This window comes from Hypanus sabinus, chromosome 4 (genome assembly GCF_030144855.1).
Source record: "Hypanus sabinus isolate sHypSab1 chromosome 4, sHypSab1.hap1, whole genome shotgun sequence".
NCBI classification, from domain to species: domain Eukaryota; kingdom Metazoa; phylum Chordata; class Chondrichthyes; order Myliobatiformes; family Dasyatidae; genus Hypanus; species Hypanus sabinus.
In genome coordinates this window covers 114,339,140-114,363,514 of record NC_082709.1, presented here as the reverse complement: position 1 = coordinate 114,363,514, position 24,375 = coordinate 114,339,140, and the positions used below count along the sequence as shown (strand labels likewise).

Sequence of the window (24,375 nt, the reverse complement as noted above, 5' to 3'; positions counted from 1 at the left end):
CAAAACAGCATTGGAATCTGGGCTCCATTAATTAATCATTCCAGAGATTCAACTGTTGACTGCACTGGGATTAAAAGGAAATTCCAAATTCACTCCAAGTTTTGGCAGATTCTATTTCAGAATATAATACTCAGGCGCAAATGCTCTCTACTTTCATCTGTGCCATAATAATCAATTTTAAGTGGATATTTAATAGATAGTAGCAGCCTACTGAGATAATTGAGTGTGAGTTTCAGAGCCACGCAGCAGCTAGTCTGGGTAGGAATCTGTCACTGCAATACTGAAGACAATAGTGAAACTGTTGGATTTGAATAATATTCCTACACCTGCAACTTCAGTGTCAGTAGCTCCGTTTTCCGGTATTAATCAGTGACAAGAGAACTGTACCTCAGCATAGTACTGTTTTCCTGACGTGAATGAGTGTCCTATGGAGTACATTCCAGTTTGGATCATTGACCATGGAACTATGCTCCAGTGTACACTAATGGCATTAATACAGTATACTGCATGTTGGAGGACTCATCACCATTTCTTGCCAGGGTATAGGCTGACACCAACTACAGTAACCCGCCAAGTCTTCTTTGTCAATCAATGGTGTTATTATCACCACCAGCTGAGACCTCCACCACTTGGACGGACAAGGGTAACAAGCACATCGAAATCCTACCAAGTTGCACGCTGCAATGATTTAGTTATGACTGACCATTCTTTCATTGTCCCTGGTCTAGTGCTCCCTGTCCTTATAGCAGTGTGAGTACACCACATAGGCAGACCCTTGAAGTTCGGTGGCTTCTCTGATGCCTCATGAGGTCTAGTTGCAAACCCCAGGCTAATGCACAGACAGGGAAGAAGGTGGAAATATTGAGAAGTGGTGTTGCAAAGATAGACTTTATTCATAATATACGAGGGGTGATTGATAAGTTTGTGGCCTAAGGTAGGAGGAGTCAATTTTAGAAAACCTAGCACATTTATTTTTCCTACACGTACACACTTAGTCCAGCGGTCGTGGATCCCTTCTTTGTAGAAGTTGGCGTCTTGGACCTCCAGAAGTGGTTGACAGCAGGGATGATTGATAAGTTTGTGGCCCAAGGCAGAAGGAGATGAGTTATACAGCTCTCGTTACGTGCACAAGCGGTTGAACTCTTTCAGTGATTATGCAGAAAGTTTGAAGTTAATAACATCTCCTTACATTAGGCCACAAACTTATCAATCACCCCTGTTGTCGACCACTTCTGGAGGTCCATGACGCCAACTTCTACAAAGAAGGGATCCGTATGCTCCACGACCGCTGGACTAAGTGTGTAAATGTAGGAAAAATAAATGTGCTAGGTTTTCTAAAATTAACTCCTCCTACCTTAGGTCACAAACTTATCAATCACCCCTCATATAAGCTGAGCAAGGTATCTTGTACATTTAATAATTGTTACATTCAGGAGAGCAATAGCCACAGCTCTACATACCGTCCTTGTGCATCTGGAGAAGAAGGATGCTTATGTGAAAATGCTGTTCTTGGACTACAGTTCAGCATTCAACACCATAGTTCCATCCAGGCTCAATAAGAAGCTCAGAGACCTCGGCCTTCACCCTGCCTTGTGCAGCTGGATCCTGGACTTCCTGTCAGATTGCCGGCAGGTGGTAAGAGTGGGCTCCTCACCTCCACCCCTCTGACTCTCAATACAGGTGCCCCTCAGGGCTGCATACTGTGTCCCCACCTTTACTCCCTGTATACCCATGACTGTGTTCAATCTGCTAATTAAATTTGATTGGACTTATCTCAAGGAATAACGAAGTGGCCTACAGGGAAGGAGTCATCTCTCTGACACAGTGATGTCAAGAAAACAACCTCTCCCTCAATGTCGCAAAATCAAAGGAGCTGGTTGTGGATTTCAGGAGGAATGGAGACGAGCTAGCCCTTATTGACATCCATGGATCTGGGGTTGAGAGGGTAAACAGCTTCAAGTTCCTCGGCATTCACAGGGCCTCACGTGGTCTGTACACAGCAGCTGTGTGGTGAAAAAGGCACAACAGCACCTCTTTCACCTCAGACGGTTGAGGAAGTTTGGTGTGGGCCCCCATATTCTTTCTACGGGGGCACAATTGAGAGCATCCTGACTGGCTGCATCACTGCCTGGTGTGGGAACTGTACCTCGCTTAATCGCAGGACTCTGCAGAGAGTGGTGCGGACAGCCCAACATATCTGTAGTTGTGAATTTCTCATGATTCCGGACAGTTACAAGGACAGGTGTGTGAAAAGGGCCCATAGGATCATTGGGGACCCGAATCATCCCAACCGCAATCTATTTCGGCTGCTACCATCCGGGAAGCAGTATCGCAGCAAAAAAGCCAGGACCGACAGGCTCCGGAACAGCTTCTTCCACCAGGCCATCAGACTGATGAACTCACACTGATTTGAGTTAATTCTGTTACATTGACTGTTCTATTTATTATAAATTATTTATAAATTACTATGATTGCACATTACACATTTAGATGGTGATGTAACATAAAGATTTTTGCTCTCCATGTAAGTGAAAGATGTTAGAAATAAAGTCAATTCAATTCAAAACTTAAGAAAACACAAATCTAGCAGCATTGTGTACCTATCACCATGCCCCAGCAGAGTTGGAACTTGGTAAGAATTTGTATTGTAACCTTGGCTAACGTCAGTGTTTTCAAGTGAGGATTAGAGAAACTGGGGGTTGGTGGAGAAAGAAAAGGGAGCAGAATATCCCTGTCAGCACCAGTGCCACAACATTTCCCTATTCAGGACACTCTGTGCATTCTGGTTATGCCAGCCACCTGAATGATTTTATTGTTACTGGAGAAAGCAACAATCATTGCCAATATAGCAATGAAAATCAAATTGCAAGACATAATTTTGTCTTTGCATGCCATGGATATTCACTGTTTAAGGCCAGGAGTACCTTTTTTATTGCCAAGCTCAGCTTTCTAACACATCTGGTGACATTACTGATGACCAAAAAGTTGAACTTCCAGCCAATATTATTGGTACAGCTTCTTGTCGTAAACAAAAACTTTTGTTCTTAATGTAACTGGCAAGCAGTGCAAAGTTAAAAGGATTGCTTTACAAACAAACAGCACTGCCTATAGAGCACAGATTTATAACCCAGAACTCGGGCTGACTGCTCAGTGTAAAACTACTCCAGCTCTGTATCCCTTTTGCCAATCACCTCTCCAGCTCTTAGCTTCACCCCACCCCCTCCGGTCTTCTCCTATCATTTCGCATTTCCCCCTCCCCCTCCTACTTTCAAATCTCTTATGATCTTTTTCTTTCAGTTAGTCCTGACAAAGGGTCTCGGCCCGAAACTTCGACAGCGCTTCTTCCTATAGATGCTGCCTGGCCTGCTGTGTTCCACCAGCATTTTGTGGGTGTTGCAGTGTAAAACAATGGGATGATGTTAATAGGGCCTGCATCAAATGAGTCAATACTGGCAAAGTTATTTAGCTCAAGAAACTTTGCAGACCAGATTGATATTGCCACTTAGCACATCAAATAATTGATCTATCAATAGTTGGGAAATTAATGTACTCAGAGATTTGGCCTTCACAGCTTTAATTTGGGTGGTTGTGATTTTTGGAGGTTTGCCAGAAACTTTTAGACCATCTGTGTGAAAAAGTATCTGAAAAACATCACATGTGTGTAGTCTCCAAATAGCAAAAGAACAGTATAAATATAGGAGGTCAGCCAAGCTTGTTAGAAATGGTCAGGGAACAATGACGGAAAGATAGGATGAACTAGAATTAATTCCTCTGCCTTTTGATTTCTGCTACAGGTGATTCATTCGTCAGCAACTCAATGGTATGTCTTCTTACCTTATAGGAGTTGTACCTGCATTTTGGAAATCCTTCATGTTTTAGAAAGCATTTGTAATTTGAAAATCTTTTATAAGACGGAAAGCCTTTGTGAGTTTTAAATGTGTTTAAAGAATTTTATCTAAATATAAATGTGTAGCACTGAAAATAAATGAATTGTGTATAAACTACTTTGTTAGCTGGAAGTTTCTCCTGCTTGGTAGGGAGGAGTGTCCCATCACTCAAACAGTGGGTATTGGCAGCTAAACTCACCAGGGAGGATAACCAGGGAAGTGACCTAGCCTTTGAAGAACAGGTGTCTATAGTATAACCTCCCTTTAGTGAGGGAACCCGTACCTATCCATATCGGATAGGGTTCAAGATTTTCATCTGACAGCAAAGCCAACACCATCACATGCAAATCCTTGAATTGTCCCATAAATACAATGATTCCTTCCTCGTTCCCTGACCAAGTTTCTTCCATGATGCTCAGTGATCTCTCCCTTGGTGTAAATATTTGTTCTGTATGAACAAGACAAGTTTTCCCACTGCACCTGGGTAAATGTGATAATAATAAATCCAGTCCTAAAGTGGCTTGAGTTTGGTCTGGCTGACTCTGCCACAGTGCTGGCATTTCTAGGCTGTGGTTTTCATCCAGGCCAGCACTCAACTGCAGAACCGAGAGTGTGGTCAAATTCATCACCCCAAAATTCAAATACCCCTCAGGTGTAAAAAAAATCCTAACGAGCTACTTTGAATAAGCAAAAGAGAGTCCTTCCAGCTAACTTTTATAACTCAGCTAACGCACATAAACGGATTAGCTGGCTTTAATCTCCTTGCTGTGCATAAAACGATCTTCCAATTCTCCACATTTTGACACAGCTGAAATGCACTTCATTGGCTATAAAACACCTCGAAATCAATTATTACCGCCACGTACGTGCATCTTTGTTCTGTGCATTTAATGACCGAATCTGGCTCTCAAAACATAAAGCAAGCAAACAGTTGTCTCCTATTACTTCTGTCGATTGTAGCTGTTGTGAGCTGGTGGTCCCACTGTTCTGGGGGCCGCTTGTAAGAGTATGGTCATCTCTGTTGTGAGGACGGGAGCGTCCCTGCGTCCCACCTCTACCGAGCAAGCACCTGCTGAAGCTTTTTACTTGTTGCTTTTCAACGAGCGGGTGAGATGAACTGCAGTGAGAAAGCGCAAAGAACTTCAGCGAAACGCATGACACACCCCGACGCAGAGGCTCTCAAAGTTTTGTCTGCTTATGCAGCAAGTTTTGAAATACTGCCCATCTGAAAAGCAGGAATACAGCAATTTATAGTGGCTCCTCCACATTCGCGAACTCGTGCTTTGATCTCAGTTGCCCTTTATCTTGAAATACCTATAAAACCTTCCCTAATCCAGTGTGGACTTGTTAGCCTCCTCCCCTTGCGCCTGATTGGCGCGACTGAGTCAGAGCCTCCTTCAGCTCGCCGCAGCTGATCAGAGCTTGGGTTTCAAACGAGGAGGGCAGCCAGCTATGTCCCCTTCTTCCTGACTTCTCACAGAGCAGGAGCGGCAGCGCAAAGTTTAAACAAAGAACGTGAGGGCCTGACGGATCTTCAATGTGGGGAGCAGTGGTTAAATATAAACCTCCCACTTCTGCCAAGTTTCCACTAACTGTGACTCTGCAGACTTCTTCGTGCACTGTGGATAATGGGATTCTGAAGATGAAGCAGGTATGACCGTTCTAAACAAACTGCTCCGGTGGCGCAGCTCTTCGGGCTGGTTTGGAGCTTTCCCATTTGATTCTGTACTCGCAGGCTTTGGCAGCATACTGAACATTGCTGTTAACTGCAGTTAAGTGAATGGAATCACTGGCCTGAGTTTCTGTTAGTTAATTAGTGCCCTGCCAGTAGGAAGTCTGGCAAGTTTTTTTTGTGTTGTCTGGGCCCTTTGATCATTTGTATAGCAAATAGACGTGCAGTGTCTCCATGGCAACCTATGCTTGTCGGATGGTGGGAACAGAAAGGATTCCTCAGCATGGACAAAGAGGAGTTTGTTAGTATACTTGGTTTTAAATAGCAGCCAAGCGCCGAGCAGAAGGTGAATCACTTTACAGTACTTGTATTAGAGAGGTGTGAGTTTTAAGCATTCCAGTTAAGTCTACCCAACTTTATTGCTGCGTTTGAGGGCTGGAGGATGGGTTTGGAGCAGTCACTTCCTTGGTCTGTCGGGGGAAATTGGTACTGCTCTCATCTCGTGGTGAAAGTTACCCATGGGTCCGTGCTCGGCCTTGGAAGTGTCCGTTTGCTCACGGGAAGAGCCAGCGACGGCGCTTTGGTGTTACTGTACCGGTGAAGTTGGAGTCCTGTTATTTGGGGCTGCCTTGGCTGATTTAACACCACCGATTAACAGGCAGAGAAACCACCAAGCACACTCCTACGGACTAGACCCAACATGCGCACAGCCACTATTCAATCCTCTCAACCTGCCTCGCCCTTCTTAGAAAGCTAATTATAACTTATTTCCATCATCTTTAATCAAAGGAATAAGAAAGCGCGTCTAATCCCAACCTTCATATTTGTTGTTCCAATGTAGCTCTCAATTTGCTTGCAGTGGTGCAGTATTAAAAAGTGTAAGCGCTTCGGTTTGGTTTGTTTTGTGGATGTGGAGGTGACATCGCCCTGCGAGCCTTCCGTGCCTGTGTTTCAGACCAGTTGTTTATTTCAGTGCGATCGTGCAAGCTCTCGCGTTTGTCCTTCAGCACCTGAGCACAGTCTCGAGTGAGTGAGTGAGTGTGTGATTCTCCCGGTAACCTGCAGAGGTCAGAGCTGGATGAAGTGGCAGCGTTTGAGCGAGTTCCGTCCTGTTCCTTCTCCGCACCCCCCTCCCACCCCGCTCCCCGAAGCATCTCTGCTGGCTTGCGTTTATTAGGAGGGAGCAAGGTAAGAAATCAGGAGCAGATCTGAAGAAACTTAAAGGTTTCACGTAACTGTTTAAAGTCTGAACTGCTCCCAATGTATGCACAAGCGTATTTCTGGATGGAAATCCGCGTGTTGGATTTTTTTCCCTCTTTTTGTGGGAGAAAAGCATAAATCTGAACTGGCCTTTCATCTGATATTAGTCTTCATTGAATCCACATGGTGTTCTGTCCTTGACCACTACTGAACTCAGTCTCATTTAGAGGTCTATAATTTTGCCCGCTCCGGAGTCAACTTATTAGGAACAGGCGTAGGGCACTCAGTGCTTCCTCCCTGCTCTACCATTCAATAACCTCCGCCTTGAACTCCCACCCTCCTGCAATAGCCTCTCATTCCTATGCTCAGCCACTCTCTACCCCTGCCTTAGTCCTGATGAAAGGTCTTGGCCTGAAATGGAGACTGGTTATTCATTTTCATAGATGTCACCTGACCTGCTGAGTTCCTCCAGTATTTTGTGTGCCTTGCTTTGGATTTCCAGCATCTGCAGAACCTGTTATGGTCAAGGACTCTGGTCCCATCTCCCTTTAGGATGATAGTTCCAATGACTAATGACTTCTGAGAGAGACAATTATGCCCATTTCATTCTTGAATTATTTTTAAATTGACACATTTAGCTGCTTCCACAAGAAGAAATATCCTCTGCATAACCACTCTGTCCAGACCAGTAAAGATTGAATATGTCTCAATTACATATGTCCTAAACTCCAGCAAACACAAATCTGGTTTGTCTGACCTTTCCTCATACGACAAGTTGCCTATCTCAGTCAGTGCTGCAGAGACACCAGATGCTGGACTCTGGTAGAACGATCTACTGGAGGAACTCCAAGGGTCAAGCAACATTGGTGAGAGAAGGGTTCTCCTCAATCCCTTCGAACCACCCTCCCCCTGCGTACAGATTGTTTGTGGATCGCAGGGATGAGGGAGTGCTGCACCCTCGGGAAAGGATACTCTTCAGCTGAGACACTGAATAGAGATCCCAATCTGCTTTCTCAGGGCAGAGCAAGGAGATGGGTTCTACTGTTTAGGTCAAGATTTATCTCTCAATCTTAATTGTTAAAACCAATCCCTATTGTTTCTGAAACTACACGGAGCATAGGTTACAATCATACTTTCAATGTTAAATCAGTATTTTTGTGCATCACACAAAATGTATGATGTACAACCACCGACTCTGGCTATACCAAACTCTGAAGAAGTACTTTGCACAATCATGTAGATGTCCTTACAGCTGATATGTTTCTTTACTGCTCCTTCCTTTAGGCTGGTAGCCTGCTGCCTGGTAGTTCCAGTGACTCAGACTCAGTCCTGACCTCAGGTGCTGTCTGAATTTGTTTGCACATTCTCTCTGGATTTCTCCTGGGACGCTGGTTTCATTCTTTATTCCAAAGACATGCTGGTAGATTAATGTGCTGCATAAATTACCCCACAGTGTTAATGACAAAAAGAATCAAGAGGGTGTTAATGAGCCTGTGTGAGAGTGAGTAAATTGCAGGGATACAGGGAGGGGAATGAAACAAATGGGATGCTCCCATTGGAGCCAGCACGGACGCAATGGGTTGAACCATCTCATTCTGCGTTATTATGTGTCACTCCAAATGTGGTATTCTTCATTTTTTAATCTTATGACAAGAAAGAGGCCATTCAGTCTATCATGTTCCTGCCAGTTCTCAGAGCATCCCCTTCCATCCTGTTTCCCAATTATTCCCTTTGAATATATTCCCATGTACAGTATATACCCATCATCTTCCCAATTTCATCTGCCACTTACCTACATGAAGGGATTATTTGGACAGGGGCCAGTTATCCTTACAACCAGCATGCCTTTGAGATGCGGGTGGAAACCAGAGCATTCAGTAGAAGTTGACGGGGAATATGCAAACTCCACAAGGTCAGGATCAAACCTAAGTCACTGGAGTCGTATTGTGCCCATGTGCCAGTTCTTCACTACTCTATCACTAGATCCAAACAAACCCTACCTTTTCTGAATTTTCAAAAGTAAACGTACTGCATGTGAAACTTGGGAATAGTGGAAGCATTCAACAAAACATTGAGCTTCCACAAGAGAAAAGTAGGCAAATGCACCATAGCAGGTCATATAATATATTATTAACTGGAATCACTGAATTCCTCCTTCATGGATGCTTAGTATTTCCCACAATTTCAACTTCTGTTCAGTCAATTGTTTTGGAGTGAGTGTGAAAGGCAGGCAATTATGTAATGGAATATACCAGGAAATTATCTGTGTAGTCTACACCCTCATACCGCTGAGCCTAGAAACTGAGCAACTGCAGCTTCCTCGAGATGATACAACCTCTTTTGCTCCCAGATCTTTTCTGAGTGACTTTGCTCTCTTTTCTCTCCATCCACACTGTGTCCCGGGTTCTTCAGGGCAATCCCATTTATAGGTTTGGTCTCCGGTGAAGTATTCTTGCAGGCTGAAACCTCACAACTGAAACTTTTCTGTTACAGAGCAGTGGATGGGAACTTTGACCTGGGGTTTCTTTGTGATAGGTTGGAGGGGAGATTTCTTGCGTGGTCTTGTTCACAACACCGTAGTGGGAGGGATCTCAAATTCGACACATTCTCAGCAACTGCCCTGGATTTCCTTCCTTAGGAGTAAAGTCCGTGAGGAATTTATGTGCAGACTCGGCCAGACAATAGCCCCAAATGGAGATGAGCCTGAATAGATACTGTAGAGGAATTTGCAGAATCCTTAGGCTTTAATCTCCTGCATGCAGACACATTGACTCAGCATCCCACAGAATTTAACCCTTGCATCTTCCAGAAGAAAACTCTGCTTGATTCAGTCTGAGGGTTTTGTTTTAATTGATCTGGAATGTTTTTTCAATGTGGTCTTTATTTTTTTTCATCTAATCTAATTTTGCTCTCCCTCACATGAGCCATTCTACAGAAAATCTGCAGCTAGAAATTCAGGATGTATTGGAAAGCTCCAATTATTGTTTTTGGGTGGCTGCCTACGCACAATGATATCGCTTGCCCTATCTGTTAAAGCAGAGGCCTGGCTTTTTCATGCAATTCCCTGCTTCTCAGCCCTTCATAAACAATGCAGATTTGTTCATTTAGATTGGATTGAAATTGGACATCTCTTGTTTCCCAAGTCAATAGGACTGAGAGTGTGAGATTAGGATTGGCTGATGTGACTACCTTGTTGACTGCAGCTGTAACTCAAAACTCTGTAGAGGGCAGACTCCCTCAGCTGTCTCTGAGGGAATCACAGTCATTTCCCTTTAAAGTCACAGGCTGTGTAATGTTTCAAGAATGCCGTATTCCACAGTCATGGTCACATCATCCATGCTGGCTCAAGAATTTATCCCTTAACAAGCTCCCCATATGAAATCATCTGATTAAACTGTGGCTCCAGTTATGTTCACTGAGAAATAAGAATTTCATGGTTTTCTTTTTCTTTTGGAAAATGTTTGGAATATTTACTCGGGTGGCCTGCCCCTTATTCAGTAACCCCACATGAACCAGTTTTTGCCACGTTGCTTTTATGACATTTAAATGTACACTAGCTGCTCCATTTCCTATATATGTCTAGTGCTTTGAAAAGACAAGTTTTTCTTCTCTCATTTCTAAAGCCATAAGAAGCTAACAAACTCAAAGCATCTTTGAAAGCCTTCAATCAATTTGATTGCAGATAGAAACAACTGGAAAGAAAAATGTCTGTCATAGTTAACAGTAAATAATTACAACAGGTGAGATGAAAAGGAGCTCCATTCTACATTAACAAGCAATACCCATTGTAGTTCTGTGATAAGTGGATGAAGAATGAGCATGTCTGGTGAAAGCCATTGCCATCGTTGCTTTCTTGATCAGCAAGCTCAAGTAATGGCCTTCATTTTCAAAATTTAATCGGCACAGCTGGCATTTGTTACCTGTCCTCCATTGTCCTGAGAGGATGGTGATGGGAACCTCCGATGCAGGAGATCTGAGGTGAAGCCAGTGAATGCTGGAAATACTCAGCAGGCCAGGCAGCATCAGTGGAGGGAGAAACAGAGCTAATATTTCAGGTTGATGGCCCCTTATTGCATAGTGAGGGGCTCCTGGCTTGACTACTGTCTATTTGATGCCATTCCCCTTCAAATGATTGTCGAATTTGTGATGGTCCATTTTCCATACATAGTGAAATAGTGAAGCTGGCCTCTGCATTTCCATTAGACAGCTGTCTCATCATGCAGCCTGCTTGGACCTCCAGCTTGTCAGTGTAATTCATTTCTAACTCAAGCATGGTCCACGTAGAGCTTGTTAGGAGATTATCAATGTCCTTCAGAAATGCTGTCCGTAGTTCTTCCCATGATAAATCAGCAATGGTGACGGGGCATTAAGATCTCGGAAGCACGAACAGATGGCAGTGTCATTTGGACTAAATGAACTATACTGTCCCATACATCTGTGGAGATCTTTGTATCCTGTCTGTAATGCTGTAATAGCCAAAACCAACATAAGTACATTGATTTTGAAATGTTGAGAGTTTTGGCAGCTTGCTTGTTGAGTAATATGAATATTATTTAATATAAACAGTTTTAACTGTGCCATGTGTTATGGTCATGATCTACACAATATTAAAGAAATCTGCAGGGAGTATTAGGATACACTTGAGGAGATAAACATGTGGCAGAAACAAAATAGTACTTGGCCAGAGAGCAGACTACAGTTAAAAGTAATTAATCCATCTGAGCTCAGGAATGTCAATTTTTATAGGAAATACAGACGGATATGTAACATTTATTATGCTCCACTTGACTGTTGCAAGTCTACAAGTTGATAGTGGGACTGTTGTTGATGAATTGGCTCTAGGATTGTCAGGACAGACTGGTAGTTGATTGCATCTGAACTGGTTAACATGAGAAAGTGTGCGGGCCACACTAACATCTCCTAAAGACTTTCTGCCCATTGCTCCTCCCCTGGTTTTGGGTGAAAAGAGGCAATTGTGAACCATACAGTAGACAAGCTCAGTTTCTTTCAAATTGATACTGGAAAGTGTTCAGCATTGCCTCGCCCAAAGCCATGAGTGTGTTAGGAGTGTACAGTTGGAGTGGCTGGGGGGGTGGCGGGGGGCAGCTCTTGCTGATATTGGTATAGACCTCCCCCTAGTGCTCACTAAGGTAGTTCAGGAGATCAATGGATGAGATGCTTGTGATATGTTGTAACAGCTTGACAACACATGAAGCTGCCCCATCATATGCCACTATAGTAATATTGTTATCCTGTGAACAGACTGATTTAACAGTTGATGAAAGAAAGCAGCAAATTACTCGAACTTGCACTGAACTGGGCTCATTAGACTCTGATGCGAAGGTGTTTATTTGAAACATTAATAAGAAGGATTGCTGTACTAGTGAGCCAGAATCACAGACCGATGACAGGCAGCAATGGCCAGCATTCTTTTAGACCTGTGATATTTACTCAGTTTCTCTCCAAGTGTGCTACCTGGATACCTCCAATGCTTCCTGCTTCTATTTCAGATGTCCAACAGCTGTGACATTATTTTCTTGTTAATTTAATTAATTTAGTTACTACCCGCAACCATCCGACTCTTGAACGAAGGGGGTAATGGTGCTATTTATTAGCATTTGCACAGTTTGCTTGTCTTTGCACTCTGGGTGATTTTTCATTGATCTTGTTATACTTACTGAGTATGCCTGCAGGAAATTGAATCGATTACACAGATGTACCTTGATAATAAATTTACTTTGAACTCTGAATTGACTTTGGTGATGTGTAGAAAGCAGAAGGTTGCGACCTACTTCTCATTGGTCCCATTCGCCACATATCCTAATCATTGTTCATTAGCAACATCATCTTAATTCTTCTCTATAACTCTGCTCCTTATCTCTTCTCCATGTGTGTGACTCCTCATTGAGCAACATCTGCTCTTGGACCCTCTCAATGTCCAGGCAGGCCGTTCCCAGCCCAAGCCAGCCAAATCTCACTCCAGAGTTTGGCTCTAGCCAGAGTCTGCACAGGTTTGTCTTTGTTACACCTCTTGACCCAAACCTCAGCAACTGCCCTCCTCACACAGCCACTACGTGACTGAACTACCCACCATGACCCCTCTGACACTTACCAGTTAACATAAATGCAAACTGACTGGAGTATGTCCCCTTCAGGTTAGTATGGTACAGATTATGTACACTTCTGGAAAAGATTTATTCTGTCGATTATTGCCAACAGATAAACTAATTCACATGCATTGTTGGTGAACGAAAGTTAATCTCACTGATTCTACTGCATTAGTTTTTAAATACTATCACTAAATTACTGAGGCAATTGCATTCCTGATCATAGTTTGATGAAAGCATAATTAGTATGAGTGGCTTCTTCACAATGCTTATAATGTAGTAACTATAGTAAATAGTAAAAGCATGAGCCTGATTTAGGCCTTTGAAATAACCTGAGTAAAAGGATTGTCAGGTGATATAAGCAACTCTGTGGGAAGGAAGGTCTTACCTGCTGTTACTTTGAATGGTTCTGTTATTTCCAACCATTTGTAAATCTCAATCCACTTTCTGATGCAGAGCTTAACTTCCTGCAAATGTCAACGTTGTTTGATGGCATGGGAGGGAAACTGCGCAGGATCCTCGCTGTTCTGCCTCATTTTCACATTCAGTGTCAGGATCTTGTTGGATATTGTACAAGAGGTTTCACCTCCTGCAGGCTCTCACCATATGCACCTTGGCTCAGAACGTTCCCTGTTCCCGAGTCTGGATGAAAGCAAACAGGTACTTTAATATGGACTAGACCACTCCGACCCAACATTTAGTCCCATCTTCATAATTACCAATTAATCAGTAAAACTATCCAAGCAAGCTGCAGTAACTTTTACTGAAGCAGAATCCATGGCACTTTGCTTAATCTGACGCTCAGTAACACTCCGGGCGTCACTTGTTAATTTGTGGAGACTCCAGGGTAATCCGGGGTGAGTAAAAACTATATTCTCTTATGTCAGTGACTTCAAAATGAACAGCTGAGTGAGTAACAGATGATTAAAGCTTCCATCAATCATTGATTTCTGTATACAGTACACGATGTGTATTGCACTTCTATTTTAATTGAGTTCTTTTGAATATTTACTCATTCACGGGATGTGGAGATCCCTGATAATGCCGGCACTTGTGACCTGTCCTCAACTGCCCCTACATTTGGGAGCAGTTAAAATTTAGTTATGTTGTTAGTTTGGAGTTGCATTTTGGCCAGACAGGTTGATAATGACAGATTTTTTTCCCTGAAGAGCTTCAATGAATCCAATGTGTTTTTATGACACTCTTGTGGTTGCTAGGGCTTGTTTAGGTTTTTTGGCATGCTCATCATTGCAAGTTTGTATCCATTGAAGGGTTAAATGAATGATTGAAAGGACAAAGGCAGCGTTAAATCAGTTTGTTTGATGTCCTCTGTCTCCTTTGGTTAATCCTAACTCGAATTGAGAGACACAGCACAGAAACATGTCCGTTGGCCCACTAATTCTATGCCAGCCAGCAGCTGTCCATTTCTGCTAATCCTCCACTAATTCCAATATCCTTCCCACACCCTCATCACATTCCTCCGATTCTAGCACTAACCACTTACAATGGCTAACCTTTGAGATGTGGGGAATCAGACACCCGCACGATTGCAGGGTGAACATGCAAACCTCACACAGCACTGGAGGTCAGGAGTGAACCTGGTTCCTTGGAGCTGTAGGGCACCCACTCTACCGTGTTGCTGAGACCAACTGCAGTCTTGTACTCAAGATCTTGTAATGCTCACTGGGCAAAAGCAGAAGAGGTTTGCATTGTCCTTACTATAAATTGCTGTCACAACTGAGGGGTCATTTTTAAATAAAGAAAAGATGTTTTTCAGTTAGCATGCAGATGGTATTTTCTTGGTTTACCTAGTTAGAAACATAGAAAACCTACAGCACAACACAGGCCCTTCGGCCCACAAAGCTGTGCCGAACATGTCCTTAACTGAGAAATTACCTAGGGTTACCTATAGCCCTCTATTTTTCTGAGCTCCATGTACCTGTCCAGGAGTCTCTAAAAAGACCCTATCGTATCCGCCTCCACCACTGTCGCTGGCAGCCCATTCCACACACTCTGCATCAAAAAGAATTTACCCCTGATATCTCCTCTGTACCTACTTCCAAGCACCTTAAAACTGTGCCCTCTCATGCTAGCCATTTTAGCCCTGGGAAAAAGCCTCTGACTATACACACCATCAATGCCTCTTAAATTATAAACCTATCAGGTCACCTCTCATCCTCCGTCGCTCCAGGAAAAAGTACAGTGATGAGGGTCAGAGTTGATATTGTTCGGCTGAGAGGGTAAACAAAAAGGTCCAGATGCAGGGTTTCAATACAAAACATTTTTTTTCCTCCTGCAGATGCTGCTCCTCCTGATACGTTCCTTCAGCAGATTGTCTGTTGCTGTTAAAAGGTCCTTCCTTTCTGCCCTCTCACATCTATGTGAAAAAAAATCCCGCAGCAAAGTAGCCTGTTCTGGCTATTATTTATCCCTCAATCGACATCATGAAGTCAGCTTGTGTTGTTTTTGTGGCTTTCAGAAATTGTAATTGGTTTATTGAGAACCCAGGTATAGTGAGAAAGCTATCTTGCACACTGTTCATGCAGATCGATTCATTGAGGCAGTAGAGGGTAAAACAATAACAGAATGCAGAATAACAGCTACAGAGAGAATGCAGTGAAGGTAGACAGGGTGCAAGGTCATAACAAGGTAGATTGTGAGGTCAAGAGTGCATCTTGTTGTACTAGGGAACCGTGCAATAGCTTTACAATAGTGGGGTAGAAGCTATCCTTGACCTTGGTAGAACGTGCTTTCACGTGTTTGTATCATTGAGGAAGGGAGGAAGAGTCTTTGATTATGCTGGCTGCTTTGCTAAGGCTGGGAGAAGTATAGTCAGAGCCCGAGGACGAGAGGCTGGTCTCTGTGACATTCATAACTCTCTGCCATTTCTTGCAGTCACATGCAGATCTGTTGCCATAACAAACTGACACCTTCGGGTAGAATGCTTTCTACGGTGGTTGATGGGGACACATCAAATTTCAGGAGGCAAGCTGACAGTTGCGTTTCCAATATTGAAGCGATGACCACCCAGACAAGCAATTTAAAAGGCACCTGTTGGAGCCCATTCTCCTCATTTCTATTCACAAACAGACAAAACAGTTCACCTGAGAGAAGGATCCCAACTGGTCTCATTGTACCTCAATCCTGCGTTCCTGCGCACCTTTCTATTCCTTCCTTATCATGAATCTGTCTACCGCGGTGGAGTAGCAGTTAGTGTGACACTATTACAGCTCGGGCATTCAGAGTTCAATTCTGGCGCTGCTCGCCAAGCAGTCTGTACGTCCCCTCCGTGGACTGCATGGGTTTCCCCTGGGTGCTGTGATTCCTCCCAGTCCATAGACGTACCGGGTAGGTTAATTGGTCATTGCAAATTGTCCCGTGATTAGGCTAGAGAAAATCAGGTTTGTCGGGGGTGGCTGGGATGGTCTGGCTCAAAGGGCTGAAAAGGTCAACTCTAATCTGTATGACTAACAATAAGAATAAAATACCTCTGAGTTAAAAATATTGTGAAGTCTCTGCTTCCATTGCGCATTGAGAGATTCTCAAGCTCCTGAGAGGAATTTCCCCTATCCCTCTCTTAACAGGGCAACACCCTCTTTTAAGCAATTGAGTATTGAATCTGCAGTGCATTTTGATTACCATGTGGACAGGTAACATTGTCACACTAGACATTATGGTCTCTTGTCAAATCATTCTTTCTGATTTCAGGGAAGAACGTGTATTCAAATCCAACTCAGAAGGGAAATAGAAGTGACGAGAGTGTCTATAAAACCAGGAGAAGTCAGAAATAGTGCCAATCGACAACTAAAATTATGAATGAAAATGCGCGAGGGGCTGAGCTATCTTTGTGGAACATGCTTATTTCATTGAGCTGTGTATGTGATTAGTTTAACCCTCAGGCTTTTTATACCAACATGTTGTGGGAAGAATTGTGTGTCAATGCTGCATCAATCACGACAGAGTTTCTGAGTATTCAGTTTGATGGATGGAACAACAATAGGATTGGTAGTTTGTTGTTTTCAAATTAACTTGTGGTGTTATTCTTCTGAATGCAAGCCTCCTGGTTGCCCTGCTGTGAACATTGTACATTGCCACTTCCAGAATTATCACTTAAATATATTAGAGCAGAAATGGAATGGGCTGCCGGCGGTGGTGGAGGCAGAAATGATAGGGTCTTTAAGAGACTCCTGGATAGGTACATGGGCTATGGGTAAGCCTAGGTAGTTCTAAAGTAAGAACATGTTCGGCACTGCATTGTGGACCAAAGGGCCTGTATTGTGCTGTAGGTTTTCTATGTTTCTAAAACTATGAGATCGAAGAGCAGAATTAGGCCATTTGGCCCATGAGTTTGCTCTGCCATTTCATCATAGCTGATCCATTTTTCCTCTCAGTCCCAATCTCCTGCTTTCTCCTCTATCCCTTTATGATCTGACTAATCAAGGATCTATCCATCTCTACCTTAAATATACCCAATGACTTGGCCTCCACAGCCGCCTGTGGCAACGAATTCCACAGATTCATCACTCTCTGGCTAAAGAAATCCCTCCTCGTCTCCATTCTAAAAGGATGTCCCTCTCCTCTGAGGCTGTGTCCTCTTGTCTTGGAGCCCCTCCCCACCACCCCCACCATTGGAAACAGTAGCAGTTTATGTGTTTGCTTTATATAAACCTTGGTGTGTTAACTATGAACTCATTGGCATTAGTACATTGGGTTATCTAAAGTAACGAGTATTGAGACTAAAGATTATCAGAATGCGGAAGCAGTAGCTTTCCAAATGATCTGACATCATGGCGTTCTGTTATCTAAAGTCATGAGACTTCATGTTCAAAAGTTAGCATGTGTGTTGTTTTCATTTTGAATGTTAGTACAACTCGTTGTCTGAATAGAATAGTTCCAGGCTGAGGCAACATACTGGAGGTGGGGTGTTTCTCATCAAGCAGTTCATAGTGCAGCATGACAGCTTACACAGAGAATAGATTCTGTTTGAGGAGCCAAGAAAAAAGAAATTACAGGAGCTTTCCCTGATAAATTTCCTCAAGGAATTCCAGTGTGTAGGTGGGGGGGGGGGGGGTCAGTCACCAATAAAGAACGTGCTTGAAATCGTGCTCAGATATTATAGTATTATGGTCACAGAAAATTTAAAGGAGAATGTTATAGTCATCTCTCCTGCCTAGGCATGGTACTGTGCTTACTTGCAGCCTTATCGGAACACAACTGTGTTGGTCTTGTGGCTAAACTTGAGCGTTAATGTTGTGCATTCACCTAATTTGTTCACTATTGCTATCTGTATCTGAGCTCTTTTCACTGCCTCAGCTCATTAATGTTCAAAGTTCAAGGTACATTTTTTATCAAAGTATGTACGCAGTATACAGCCTTGAGATTTGTCTCCTGACAGGCAGCCACGAAAGAAGGAACCCATTTTAAAAAGAGATCATCAATGCAGAGATGAGTTAAAGGTCATGGAGCAGTGAGCTGAGTGCATCACTCAGGCCCCAACACCCTGACCTTGTCAGTCTGGCCTGGTGCTTAAATTGTCATCCAAACATCGGCTTCTGTTGCTTTGGCTTTCCATGGTCTGGCACCTGGACCGTGCCGCCTCGATTCGGCCTGTACCTGACCTTTCCAATTCAGCCTGGTGCTTAAATCAAGCTCTACATTAGCCACGTTCACGAATATCTGGCTCCGTTAAAGTCTCATGACATCCAGTCAAAATGGGTCCGGAGGCCTGTTGCTGCTTACCCTCTCTTGGTTGACAATGTTGAACAGAAGCTGGAGGGAGTCATTAAGGACCTGTGGGGCTTTAACATCTGATATGGTAGTATGGAATTGGCCGGTCTAGTTGCCAGCCTGGCCCTGAGAAAAGTGGTCAAACTGTCAATGAGAGAAGATCTAATTCACCTCATCCTGACCAAACTGCCTGCTGTAGATGTTTCTGGTCATTGCAGTATTGAGGGAGATATTCACTGCAGAGTCCACATGGAGACAATGTCCTGTTGTGTGTCTCTCCATTGTGGTGTGTACTATCACTCTTCTGCTTAATAATAATAATAATAATAAGAAGAAGAGGTGAGGCATCTCAGTTCTGAGTATCCATGAGCTGATGGACTATCAAACTTGTATTCTGCTTGCCACAATCTGTAACCCTATAGTCTGTAGTGTCTTTCCTTGATCACTATTATCAAGCTAGGGCACCGAAAAATGAGTATTGGCTGGGATATATCTATGAGGTAGGGGCATGAATCCCATGGTATGAGTATTAGAAACAAGAAGGTTTATGTTTAAGGAGAGAGGAATAAGTTCTAAAGGGGATCTGGAGGTCCTTTTTTGCACAGAATGGTTGATACATGGAATGCACTCCCAGAGGAGTGACCATGATTTTAATGGCGCTGTAGAGATTTGAATCCTATGCCTCTCTCAGACACATTTTCACAGCTTTTGCCAATGGTTGCAGTGTTGATGAAGTGATTTAAATCAAAATTTTTACCATTAGCAATTAAACTTAAATTTGCAACTGAACTGAAGATTGGTGTGTCTAATTGAAAGAGAGTGTCATCTAACACGGCACTTCAAGGTCTTGGAAGTTCTAGTGCACTGGGGTGCAAACAAATATTTCCAAGACCTTGACTGTAACTGACTAAATGTTACACATCTTCAGATTAGGGTATGTATCTCCCTAATTCTTTATTCTGAGGGATGGTTTACTCATGGAGGTTAGGGGTAGGGTTGGCATGGATAATGGCTTACCGATGGAGGGTGATAGAATCATGGACACAAGTACTACTGGGTGTGGAAAGAGATGAAATAGTTGTGGACAGGACTTGCTCTGTAAGGACACCACAGGGATGATGGCACTGAGCCTGGGATACTGGGGATTTGAGGGTTGCAGCTTGGATATTGAAGTGTGGTGGAATGGCTTTGAGAAAGTGTGGGCTTGTGGGAGCATGAAAGAATAAAAGGTAAGCGACTCAATTAACTTCCTTGGTTCACAGTCCCAAGTTGTGTTTGACAGAACAGGTTTTCAGGAAGTGCCCGGTTCTAGGGCAATGTGGCCCTAGCTCACCCAGAATGCCCCAAAAGATAGTCACATTGGGGCACCAGGAATGCAAAACACCTGGAAACAGCTGTTGGCTGTGCTTCACTGTGGCAGGAATGAATTTGTTGAGTTATATGGTGCTAAAAACCAATGTCATAATATATTTTATTGAATCTGGTGAATTACCTACTTTCTTCAAAGCTGTGTCATTATCTGCTTCGTTCTCTAGAATGGTGGTTGAACCCATTCCTTCTGACTCTGATGTCAGTGAGTTTACCATGATGTATTTTCCTATCTTTCTATCCATTGCAGGTAACAAATATCAATGAGGTTTGGATTTGGTGTTTAATTGCCAAGCAAGTGACTGCACTTAAAATCCTTCCAGGCTCCATTTCTGTGGGCTGACTTTGCTTCTAACTGTATTCCATAAAGTATAAACAGGATAAGGCAGGAGTAAGAAACTTAACCACAAATAGGCATGGGGCTGCTGAAGTTCTGACAGCCAGAAGCTCGTTTTCAACATTCCTGGGTATTAGCATTAATCATCCTTCTCCAATCTTTCGATGGATGAGTATGATTCAAGGTTGGAAATTTTTAGTGTGATGACTAATTATTGACCCCCATCTCCTCACTTTAACACACATACAAACACATAGCGGTAGATATAGAGAAGGGGAAAGACAGAGAAATGTACTGAAATGGCGGAAGTGCATATGTGAAGCACACACTGAGGCATATGGAAAGAGTGATATACATGCACAGAAATAGATACAGAGAAAGACAAGCAGACTGAAATAACGAGATGCATACGCGGGTGTGTGTGCGTGTGCACGTACACAGTGAGAAGGACACAGAGAAAGTGAGAGAGCTGTGAAGAGAATTGGGGAGTACCACACACACACACACACAATCCAAGTAAGAAAAGTGATATTGGAGTGATAATGTATGTGAATGAGCTTTGTTGTCTCCTATGTAAATTTAGCTATACAATTGGATGCACCATCTTAGATGAGCATTAAACTGTAGCCTGAGGCACTGACCCATTGACTAAGTAGCATTTTTAGCCAATGCGGAGTGAATGAAATCTCTGCTTTAGTTGGCTGCTGGCTGCATTGCCCTTGCACATCAGTGAGTGTAGTTCATTTGTGTGAAGCACAAGCTCTGAACAAAGCAGAGTGCCTCTGTTTTCAGAAGGTAACGGCATACTTTGAAGCCGTTGGGGGTGGTGCATGAAATTCTGATTTCAAGCATTTCACGGTGCCTTTGGAAGGTTTTGTGTGGCGAGGGGATTGAGTTTGATGTGCCCAGCCAGGACACCGCGGCATAGTTGGGCAGTGAATGAAGAGATTGATGGGGAGTGGAGGAAACTTTCTGCTATTTGACGCATATCACAATGCCCACTTGGAAAATGAACACTCTTTACTGTCACCGACTCGGAGCCATTTATTCAATTTTTTGTTGGCAAGTATTGAAATTAAAACGTGTTCCTAGCAAGCCTTATTTGGCAGACAGACCTGTTTGTGCATTGTGAAAATGTGCATTCTTATTTTTTCCGTCAAGTCATCCCCAGAACAGTGTCAGTATATTATTTCTACTTGTGAGAATTTGCTGTGTAATATCCGATTGCCACCTTTCCTGCACTCTAGAAGTGTGGGACAGCTTGTAAAAGGTCTCCCATAAATCCGAGCCTTTTCTTTGTATGGAATTCCTTTGTTGCTTATTCACAGAGAGAGGCTGATGTAAACCCCAGAAAGAAGCAATGTCATGGGTGAGTACAGACCACCACTGTGACTCATCTAGCTGGTCCTTCTCCAGCTAGCAGAGAAAGGAAGGAATGGCTGGAATTGTTCTTCATTAATACTGGTGGTGGCACCTTGGCATAGCAGGTGCACACGCTCCAGTGACCTGGGTTCGATCCTGATCTCTTATGCTGCCTTTGTGCAGTCCGCACCATCTCCCCGTGACTGTGTGCAAGCTGTAACTCGTACACTATAACAACATAGGATTTTTATTTTGAATAGAAGCTATTTAATTACAATGAATCACCACAAACTGTTTCCATTGCTTGGCCTAGATACTGTTCCATAAATTGAGAAGTTGTTCACTTAGAATTGGGATTGGACATGTTGGTACCAGGTGGGGTTTGAAACATGGTTCCAAACTTGCCATTCATGTGGCTGCCACCATTTTCAGAGCAGCATGTTTCATAGGGAGGCCAGTTGTGAGAGTTTGCCTCGGATATCCAACAGCAACGGCACCATAAGGCGTTGACTTTGGTGCCTAAGAAGGCCCTCCTTTGGCCTGATTGGGTGGCACTTTCAATCCGAAATACCCAAGGCTAGATGTTAGCAGTGCATCTATAATATATCAAACCGTGCCCTTGAACAGTTATCCCACCTACTGATTAAAATCAGACCGAATATCTCAGGAACATTGAAGTGCTCAGATAAGCAAAGATGGAGTCAACAAATGAATACAGCACGTTGCCATCAGCCTATCAATAACCATTTGCTTCTACTTAACGAATTGGAAATATCGGCTTAAAATTCATTCACAAGAACTGATGCTACAAACACTGTGGGCATCCCGCGCCCGGTTGGCCAGGTGAGCCTTGTGCACTGAAGTGGTGAGACTGGGAGTTCTTTCTGTGTATCACACATTTGCCACATTTTGGGAGTCACCCCATTACATCAAATAGCACAGGTTCTTTTATGTAATGGTTGAACTTGCTAAAGCAGTAGTGCTCAGCTGGAGTTGGTCTGTTAGGTCAACGGACAGCAGCTCGAGCTGGAGATCATTGTGCCACAGGCTGAGAGGCCTGTCCCCAAACCATGGTGTTATGAAGCCGGGTGGCAGTGTGAATTAGTAAGGAGAATGGAGAGTAGATGCAGACTTGTACCAGATGGAATATAGCGTGGAAAAATATGGAAGTCATTCACTCAGAAAATATAGAAAATTAAGTGGTGAGAGAGTGAGACTGAAATATATTCAAAATGCTGGGGGAACTCAGCAGGCCAGGCAGCTTCTATGGAATAGAGTACAGTCGACGTTTCGGCCTGAGACCCTTCAGCAGGACCGGATTGAAAAAAGATGAGTAGTCAGATTAAGAAGTTTGGGGGGGGGGGAGGAATGGAAGAAATACAAGGTAGTAGGTGATGGGTGAAACCGGGAAAGGGGGAGGGGTGAAGTAAAGAGCTGGGAAGTCGATTGGTGAGAGAGATAGTGGGAATCTGATAGAGAACAGAAGGCTATGGAAGAGAGGGAGGTGATGGACAGGTAAGGAGATGAGGTGAGAGAGAGAGAAATGAGAATGGGGAATGGTGAAGGGGGTGGAGATTCATTGCAGAGGTTTGAAAAATCAATATTAATGCCATCAGGTTGGAGGCTACCCAGATGGAATATAAGGTGTTGCTCCTCCAACTTGAGTGTGGCCCCATTACGACAGTCGAGGAGACCATGGACTGGCATGTCAGAACAGGAATGGGAAGTAGAATTAAAATGGGTGGCTACTGGAAGATCCTGCCTTTCCTAGCAGACGGAGTAGAGGTGCTTGGCGAAGTGGTCTCCCAATCTACATCGGGTCTCACTGATATACAGGAGGCCACACCGGGAGCACCGGATGCAGTAGATGACCCCAGCAGATTCACAGATGAAGTGTCTCCTCACCTGGAAGGACTGTTTGGGTCCCTGAATAGTAGTGAGGGAGGTGTAGGGGCAGGTGTGGCACTTGTTTCTCTTGCAAGGATAACTGCCAGGAGGGAGATAAGAGGGGAGAGATGAATGGACAGGGGAGTCGCGTGGGGAGCGATCCCTGCACTAGGCAAAAAGTTGGGGGGAGGGAAAGATGTGCTTGGTGGTGGGATCCCATTGGAGATGGCAGAAGTTTCAGAGAATAACGGAAGAAGTGTTCACTGTTCACTCTTCTCCACAGATGCCACTTGGGCTGCTGAGTTCCTCCAGCATTGTGTGTGTGTTGCTTGGATTTCCAGTGAATGCCGATGTCCTCGTGTTTGTGATTGAAGCATATTGATGTTCAGAAGGACCTCGTGATGTAGAGGCCTAGTACAGGCTTTACGTCTCTTGGGTGGAAAAGATTTGTTCTGCTGCAATAGCAGGTTCAGGTGTTTTATTAAATGCCCCAATTCTTACAAAATCCCAAAATCTGAAAATATATGTACAGTAGGAATGACAAAAACTATTTACTATATATTTATACACACACAGACACACACACAGACACACACACAGACACACACACAGACACACACACAGACACACACACAGACACACACACAGACACACACACAGACACACACACAGACACACACACAGACACACACACACACTCTCACACACACACTCTCACACACACACTCTCACACACACACTCTCACACACACACTCTCACACACACACTCTCACACACACACTCTCACACACACACTCTCACACACACACAGACACACAGACAGACAC

At 43.6% G+C, this 24,375-nt stretch overlaps 1 protein-coding gene across 2 annotated transcripts in view; it reads left to right on the top strand.

Moving 5' to 3' along the window:
• LOC132393122 (E3 ubiquitin-protein ligase Midline-1) overlaps positions 1-24,375 on the top strand; it is a 393,698-nt gene that overhangs the window by 190,339 nt on the left and 178,984 nt on the right. The window contains exon 1 of one of the 2 annotated variants that reach the window (XM_059967949.1): positions 5,004-5,538. The exons of the other annotated variant lie outside the window; for it this stretch is intronic. The gene's annotated coding sequence lies outside the window, so the exon portion shown is untranslated. Of the gene's footprint in view, positions 1-5,003; positions 5,539-24,375 lie in introns of those variants that run through there. 2 annotated transcript variants of the gene reach the window in all.